A 9,894-nucleotide genomic window follows, 5' to 3' on the forward strand; every position below is an offset into this window, starting at 1 on the left:
TTATGGAGGGTGAAGATTTTGAGTATTTACTCAAAAATAATTGTACTAAACTTCCGCTACAGCAGCAACAACAAATACAATCTGATGACAGGCCAATGCCCAAACTGGAGCTGTGTACAGAGAGGAAAAAAGGAGCGAATCGGACGTAAAACGTTAAAGGTCTCCTGATTTAGTTTGTGAATGAATGCTTATTAGAGTTTCGGCTGGAGAGTGCGTGCGGACCTGTCGGTTATAATCGATAACAGGGTGTGTAAGTCCTGCATCTGTATGATACAAATGTGGGTAAAATGATACCGGGTGCTGTAATCACTCATCTGGTTACGTTATTATATTGACCACCACACCCCCCCGACCCAAAAGAAAGGACGTATTATTGGCTTCCCCTAATTTTTTTCCCACGCCACACTACTGATTGGATTAACCTATGGATTAACTTCAGCATCGTTTTTATCGTTTTAATGCCATTGAAGACCACTTTTGACCAGACTACCACACAGGTGAGCCATTTTGCTGTTTTTAGCTAACTAGCTCCATATGTTTTGATGTGTGTTCTTGTCATTATCTCCGAGAATTCGTATAATTGAGTGATAATGAGGGTACCCATCGATTCGGTGTCCCCTCACGATGTGAAACGATGGGTTGAGATGTGCAGCAAAGATAAATAATAAGGTTTTGTGAGTGAATTTTGGTGCAGTCATCTGTTAGCATTTTTCGCTCGTTGCTAATTCAGAGGCTCAGCGTTAGCAATGTGGGGGGTATTTTGAAAAAAAAATTAAAATGATCAGTTAGATGAGTTTATTTCCGTTACATGGATATAAAACATTTATAGTTTATTAAATGAACATGCCCTCAGACACTGTTTTCTGCAAGATATTGCAGGAGGTCCCGTTACCGGGGTCTCTCAGGCTTAACAGGTTTGGAATGGCATAGTCCAATGTCCAGGAGTTGTTGTCGGCTGTATGAAGTTAGTGAAAGGCTGTTCCGAGTGAAAACACGTAATAAAAGTAGACAAATAAATACTATTTTGCTAATTCTAGAGAGAAACTGAGCCTCGCGTTGAGCACGCGCTGCCATAATTTCGGATTCCGAAACTAAACTGTTTTATTGTAGAGATCACTTACAGTATCTTCTTGATTTTTTATATTCTATATTTCTATCATTGACCTTCTACTTTCCCCCTATTTTGTATGTACTCTTAAGGCGGTGCACACAAGGTACACACAGTATATAATGCCATAATAAATGTGTATTATTAGTGTAGGACACTTATGTGTGTATAACATCTGAAGATGTGTATTTATTCATGTTTTCATATAATTTTACAGGATATTGCTATATTATTTCACATATTGTAGTTCTAATAATAGATTAAGAGCGGTGAATCAGCTTAGAAACAGGAAGTGCTCAAATGTTTGTGTGAGTTTATCAAATTTAGCAGTGATTCCATGTCAGCCACAGCTTGTCACAAACAATCTTACTGCTAGTGTATCTAACAAACTTAAACTAGCTTTATTAAATGTCAGGTCTCTGGCAGGAAAAACATTTTTAATCAATGATTTTATCACTGAGCACAATCTTGATTTTATGTTTTTAACGGAAACTTGGATTGAACAAAATAACTGTGCAGCTGTTCTTATCGAATCAACCCCTCCCAACTTTAGTTTTATGAGTCAGGAAAGAATGCATAAGAAAGGGGGTGGAGTTGCTATTTTGTTCAATGATTCCATTCAATGCAGGAAGACATCGTATGGGAACTTTGCTTCTTTTGAATATGTGGCCCTTCAGCTGAAATGCTCCTCTCGAGCTCTGTTCCTAAATATCTATAGACCACCAAAATACTGTGCAAGATTTTTTGATGACTTTACTGAACTGCTGTCTATAGTGTGTATTGACTTTGACCGTCTAGTCATTGTTGGTGATTTTAACATCCATGTTGACAACCCCCAGGACAGAGGGGCTAAAGAACTGTTTTGTGTTCTTGATAGCTATGGTCTGACTCAGCATGTGACGGAGCCCACGCACAATATGGGGCACACTGGACTTAATTATCTCAAAGGGTCTGAATATCTCTAAGGTTGTGGTGACTGATGTTGCGCTCTCTGACCATTCCTGTTTTTTCTTTGAGAGCTCTATTTCTGTTCACAAAAATGTTCAAAAAGAGGTAACCACAAAGCGATATTTAACTGAAAATACTAGGGAAATGTTTACTCAGAATTTTTCTTCCACACTTGCCCCTGTTAACATCTCAGTAAATGAGCTAGTAGATCATTTTAATAAAAAAAAATAAAATGTTATAGATGCCATTGCTCCAACTAGGGTAAAGGAAGTGACTGGGAAGAAAATATCTCCATGGAGAAAGGCCATGACCGTGAGAACAGAAAAAAGAGAGTGTGAAAAGCTGAACGCAGGTCGCGAAAAACAAATCTCCAGGTTCACTTTGAAATCTATAAAGAGAGACTTGGCTTTTATAATTTGGAATTGAAAAACGCACGACAATCTTTCTTCTCTGACATCATTACCAAAAACAATGCACGTGCCTTGTTTTGCTACCGTCGACAGACTAACAACCCCCCCGGTGTCAGTAGCCTCTGAACTTCTATCCACCAGGGCGTGCAATGATTTTGCCTTCTTCACTGACAACATTCAGAAAATCAGACAAGCAGTCAGTGCCTCTGAATCAGGAACAGCAAATGTGTTGTCCCTATGTCCACCTAATATCAATTCAAACACCATGACACAATTCCATCAGATTAATGATAAAAACCTAGAGGACATTATTCAACTTCTGAAATCCTCCTCCTGCTGCCTTGATGTTATTCCAACAGGATTTTTCAAAGATGTTTTGCCTTGCATGGCCTCAGATCTACTTCATATAGTAAACAAATCTCTTCTCTCAGGTATTTTTCCACAGGCCCTGAAAACTGCAGTCATTAAACCGCTCTTAAAAAAGAATAATCTAGATGCTTCAGTAATGAACAATTACAGGCCCATATCAAACCTGCCATTTCTAGGTAAAATCATTGAAAAAGTTGTTTTTCAACAGTTGAGTAATTTCTTGCATTTAAATAGTTGTTTCGATGTGTTCCAGTCAGGCTTTCGTCCAAACCACAGCACTGAGACTGCTCTTGTAAAGGTCTTTCATGACATCCACTTAAACACAGACAGTGGCAGAACTTCAGTGTTAGTATTATTATTCTTCTTGCCAACGCTTATTCCTCGTGTCTATCACTCCCTGCCGTCAAATGTTTTTCACATACACAGCGAAAAGATTGTTCTGCTCTGGTTTTGTGTTTCTGCCATCTCCGTTGCTCAGCTGATTATGTTTGGCTGCTGTTTAGTTCATAGCCTCTGCCGTCCTGCCATTAGCAAAACGAGCTCACCGTCGTGCTCTGCTATCCGTGGAATCCCCGCTCTGGAATACGCCAACTGGGATCCTCTCTGTCCCGCTCCCTGGACTACCCACGAACCCTCCCTAAGTCCTGCCATCTCAAGTGGGGGGTTTGCCATCACCGCTGCTGAGGTTCGAGGTCCGGTTTCTACCAGGCTAATGGTGCTAGCTGCTAGCTGGCTCGCTGTTCTTCCCACATGCCCTACCCCGGAGCCTGCGGTCTTCAGACTCCGGCCCCCCGCACCAACCTGTGAACCTTCGGGGATAGAGCCTTCAGTATGGCAGCCCCCCACTCTCTGGAACGCTCTCCCTGCGGAGATCCACAACATCCCCACACTTGACGCCTTCAAAAGGGCCCTCAAGTCCCATCTGTCTGCCAAGGACTTCGGCCCCAAATCTATTTGTTGTTTTGTCTGACTGCCTTTTGTTATGTTATGTTTGTTTATACTCCTGTTCTTCCTTGTAAAGCGACCTTGGGTATTATGAAAGGCGCTATAGAAATCCAAGTTATTATTATTATTATTATTATTAGATCTCAGTGCTGCGTTTGACACTGTTGACCACAGCATATTACTAGACCGACTGGAAAACTGGGTGGGACTTTCGGAAACAATTCTAAATTGGTTTGAATCCTACTTAAAGGACAGAAACAACTTTGTTTCTATAGGTAAATACAAATCTGAGTTGACAAATATGACATGTGGGGTACCTCAAGGCTCCATCTTGGGGCCTCTTCTCTTTAACATCTACATGCTACCACTGGCTCAGATAATGAAAAACAACAAAATAAGTTACCATAGCTATGCGGATGACACACAAATTTACGTAACAATTTCACCAGGAGACTATGCTCCAATTCAAACACTAAGTAAGTGCATTGAACAAATCAATGACTGGATGTGTCAGAACTTTCTCCAATTAAACAAAGATAAAACTGAGGTAATGGTTTTTGGAGCCAAGTCAGAAGGTATAAAAGTTAGCGCTGAGCTTCAGTGTGCAATGTTCAAAACAACAGATAAAGCCAGAAATCTAGGTGTAGTCATGGACTCTGACCTGAGTTTCAACAGTCACATTAAAACAGTTACTAAATCAGCCTACTATCACCTAAAGAATATATCTAGGATTAAAAGACTAATGTCACAGCAGGATTTGGAAAAACGTGTCCATGCCTTTATCTTCAGTAGACTGGACTACTGCAATGGTGTCTTCACAGGTCTCACTAAAAAATCTATTAGGAAGCTGCAGCTGATTCAGAACGCCGCTGCTCGAGTCCTCACTAACACTAAGAAAGTGGATCACATCACTCCTGTTCTGAAGTCTTTACACTGGCTTCCTGTGTGTCAAAGAATAGATTTAAAAAATACTGCTGCTGGTTTATAAAGCACTGAATGGTTTAGGCCCAAAATACATTTCTGACCTCCTGCTAAATTATGAACCATCCAGATCTCTCAGGTCTTCAGGGACTGGTCAGCTTTCTGTCCCCAGAGTCAGAACTAAACATGGAGAAGCAGCGTTCAGTTATTATGCTCCAAATATCTGGAACAAACTCCCTGAAAACTGCAGGTCCGCTGCAACTCTGACTACTTTTAAATCCAGACTAAAGACTTTTCTTTTTGCCGCTGCTTTTAATTGAATTATTCACATCTTAAAATGTACTGTAACTTTTATCCATTTATTTTTTCTTTTAATGTTTATTTTTTTATATTTTCTTTTTAATGACTGATTTTAAATGCCATTTTCTTAATGTCTTTGGTTTTTTGTAAATAACTTTGAATTGCCTTGTGTTGAAAGGTGCTATATAAATAAACTTGCCTTGCCTTCTACACATTAATATCTGATTTTGTAAAACATCACAGACAGAAAGGTATATCCGTCATTTAATGGTAAGCTATTGAAATTCTGATTCCATAGATGTGTCTAATACAACCTATCTACCAATTGGATCAAATATAAAAGTCAGCCGAATTAATGTTGATACTGCAAGGAGATGTATTGTGTGAAGAGAAACTGAAGATGTTGTTTAATTGCTGATATATTTATGATCCACGTCACATATTCAGTTTCGGTGGCATTTCTTCAAGTTTGTCCAGAATTCTTCTAATCAGGGCTCTATAAATAAAGAACTACGGCATATGTGTCATATTTAATGCAGCCGAACCGTGTATTACAATGCCGTTATGTGATGGCTTCCAAAGAGAAAAGCAAGTACACTCGGATTAAAGTATTATTATTTAAAAAAAAAAAAAGGTTTTTCGGATTTCATATCACATAAACACCATATCCCAACATGCATTGCGGCTAAACAATTCAATCACCAAGCTTAAACCATAGCTGAGGATGTTGGGTAATCAGTTCAGTGGGTGTGTATCTGTTTCCGATTATTTTATTTTTAAATTCAGTTCCTGACGGACGCCAAAAAAGCCAGAGAATATAGAATTAAACAAATAAATAAAAACAAGGATAATTGTGTGTTATTGTTGAGTAAATAACAGTGTGTTATTTAGAAAATAATAACAAATTAGAAGGAAACAAATATTTAAAAAATACAGATTTCAGTATTCTGAGGCTCTAAGCCCCATTTATTTTCCTCGCAAACAAAGTCAGACATTCTACGATTTAAAATAAAAACAATAATCGTGGCTTGATATCGAGTAAGAACATGTTTTTATGAACCCCACAGCTTCCGGTCTTCCATGACCCGACCGGACAAAAAAACGTGGTGCAAGCATGAAACATACTACCAATAGAAATGCATTAAAATCGGTCTGTGCGACACAAAAAAAAGAGAAAATCGTGTTGGTGAACACGAATCAATAGATTAAATGTTGTGACTATAACATGCCGTGAGACTGGGTTGCATCATGTGCTGAAAATGCTGAATATTTTTGATATTTTAATGGTTTCTGTAGCTGAAAGTATGCTGAAGTTATTGAGAGCCAAACTATTTGGTGAAAAATAAGATGATTAAAGAAAAGAAGAACAAAAAAAAAATATTCTTATTAACATAACAATTTAATGTGTCTTTAACATAATGGAATAGTTTTAAGTACACATGTTTTTAATATGTGCAACCGATGTACATCATGTGAATCCAACAGCCTTTTTTTTCAGTGTGGTCTCCTCTGTACTGTAGACATCTTACAACAGCTCTGACGATTGAAACCACTGCCTTTTGTAAAATATGGAGAACACAAGCAGACACCTTCACGCACGCACGCACGCACGCACGCACGCACGCACGCATGCACGCACGCACGCGCACACACACACACAAACACACACACACACACACACACACTTCACCCTTAACACAGACACTTCACCCTTAACACACATATCAAACTGTTGAACTGACATTCATCGGGAAGATACTCACAGTAGATACAAAGACCCATGATGGCTAACAGTATGATCCAACACACTGCTGTCGGAAGAAAAAACCTCAAGCCTGAAAAACAAGCATTCTGTTAAAAAAAACGGAAAGGATTCGAAAGGTTTCAAAGGTTTTAAAGTCATATACACAGATACAGTTTAGTCTAAAAACGGTGGTCACAAGATGGTTAAAACGTTTAATACAAGCATATACGAGACTTAAAAGAAATACAAAAAATAGTGCAAGCTCAGGAGTTTAGCTTTATCTTAATGCCTATAATCATTTAGCAGGCTAAGCTAATGCTTTCAATACATTATAAACACACCACAAAATAGCTAAATAATTTCAACCTTTGTCACTATCTCACTGTTTTACATTTATGTTTTAAAAAAAAAACGTGTTAACAGTATTAAATAGTGAAATGTGTTGATCATGCACCTGGAGGGGATGCCTTTGTATCCACGGTGCCTTCTGGGGCAGATCCTTTTTTGGTGTCCTCTGAAAAATATAGACGTCATGTGTTTTTATGAAGTTTATCAGAATCAGAAACAGGTTTATTACCAGGTAGGTTAACACATAGGGGGAATTTGACTTGGTGTTGTGTTGCATACAAATAAAAATAAAACAAAAATGTAAAACACAGATATAGCAATATTTACATTTCATATGGTTATAATCATATGAATAGAATTGGAATAAAATATGTGCAGTAATGAAAAACAAGATATTGTATACATTGTGTGCATTGATGTGCATTTAACTCCCAAATTGTTGATGGCTATCATCAGTGAAGAAGAGAGACCTCTGGCCTGAGTAACTAAACAACATGAATTAACCGTGAAAAATGATTTGAATTAATATAGAACAAAAGATCTGATTTAATATTCACATGTTTAACCTTCATCACTATTTTATTTAAATAATATGACTGTTGAATAAATCTCATGGTTGCTTGTGTTCACAGCTCACCTGGACGCGGTGCCTTTTTATCCGCAGGGCCTTCTGGTGCATTCACATAGTCAGCTTCTCCTGTGATTTCCTCTGGAAGATAAACACATACTGTTTCACCAGATATGCAGCTTCCCTCCCATTATGTTCAGCACGCATGAGGAACCATTTCACTAAAGGATGGAGTTTATAATCAAACTCAACGATGTCAAATCAGTTGCTGTCACGCAAAGCATCAGGAGCAGAAAAGCAGAACTAAACACACACGGAGAAGTGTATCATGCTGAGATTAAAGACCAATTAGACAAACTGAAATATCTTAATAAAAACATTTGTACATGTTACAGTTGAAAATGGAGTACATGTTGTATTAAGTACAACAGTTCATCATCGGTGGTTAACTAGAATTTACTCAATTTACTCAAAAGAAATCCCCAAATGCTTTAAATATTATGTTTCTTTATTACATGGTTTAGTTGAATACTCAATTCTGATTGGTCAATTCAGAACACGTGACACGTAGTTAATCCAGTAGTAGGCTACAGACCGCCGTCGAAGATTTATTTACCGTTGTTAAGGACGCTCACATCTGCAGAGAGAAGTCTGGTCGATTTAACTGTATACAGTTTGTAAACTGTTTCCTTGTCTTTAGTTTTCTGTTGACTCCCGTCTGTGAGCAACATGGAGGATTTTAATATTAATTTTAATATATTTGGAGAGCACAGTAATTTGGATGATGAGTCCCCAGCGAAGAAAATAAAAAGACAAGTGGGACAAGAAAACATCGGAGAAGTAAGAGAGGCGCAAAGACCACATTATGGGCTATGAATCTACTGAAAGACCAGCTGATTGGATATGTAAAATAATTAATGCTGGGGAGTGGGCAAGCCTCAGAAGCAACTTACAAAAAACATGTTGATAAAGGCAAAGAAAAACATATCATAGGTTATATCTTAGACACACATAAACTCTGGAATATTCTTTAATTACCCATATCCTCGATTATGTTTCCTTTGGTTCTGAACAAAGTCCTGCTGCAGTCCTGATGAGAGCGTCTCTCTGATGTGACGGTTCAGTAGACTTCTGCTTCGAGGTGGAGATGGCATCTTTTTAATCTCCTGTTCTCATGTCATGTTGACACTTCCCAAATAGTTTAAAGCGGAACTTGAAACAAGCGGCCCTTTCACCGGGTTTTAATAGAGTCACACGTCCAACATATTGGATTTCCCAATGATATAATCATATTAACTGCATTTTGGACATCTCCAATGGTTTAGCCACCAAAATGCTCTCAATGCCACTTCATGGCCCTCTCTGGAGCTAGTGACTACATGTTGAGGCCTGATTTCCTTTTGTTTTATTTTCATAAACCTATAACACCCTCGTACATCTCCTGACTTGATTGAAGCCTACTGATGTTTTCAAGAAAAAGACAAAACAACAATGGAAGGCATCACATTTATTCACTGGTGACAACAGAGTAAAACATGACATTGCTCATAGATAGGGATGAACTAAGATTAATTAACAATGAGCTACACAACTAAATACATCACAGCACTTATGGAAACAGACTCTCGAACATTCCTGTTGAGACGAAGGCAGCGCCCTCTGTTGGCCGTGCATAAGCGAAAATATAACATGTCACACATTAAACTTCCACACATCTGCAAATGTTAAGCATTGGATCTCTCGTAAAGAAGAAGAAGATGAGGCGCGTCGTCCTGCAACACAAAAACGATGTTAACAATTCCCAAAGAATAAAGGTTTAGGAAATTGATAATTGCATTCAATTTGCAAGGCATAAGAAGTGAAATGTAAGTAGAATTATTGGTAGTTTGATATGTATAACGCTGTTGATATAACAACAAGTCCTCCAACTCATACGACCCTGTTCAGGCCCTTATTACAACCAAATATGTCGTTTGTTCAAGCGCTTAATACGTCCTATAATTACGTTTTAAAGTTTTCGCCGCTCCCGTTGAATGCAAACGTTACAGATGGTCGTTCATTCACAAATAAACCCTCTCTGTAAAATCCTAAATTGTAGGATAGTTTGGATATTAAAAACGCTTTTTGATTAGATTCTAGCGAGAAGTGTATATTGTACTTTTAGAATCCACGTCCAGTCGATATGTAGGATCTATAGTTTGATAGATATTACGAAGATGATTTGAGGTATGCG

Source organism: Gymnodraco acuticeps, unplaced genomic scaffold (assembly GCF_902827175.1).
Source record: "Gymnodraco acuticeps unplaced genomic scaffold, fGymAcu1.1, whole genome shotgun sequence".
Lineage (NCBI taxonomy): Eukaryota > Metazoa > Chordata > Actinopteri > Perciformes > Bathydraconidae > Gymnodraco > Gymnodraco acuticeps.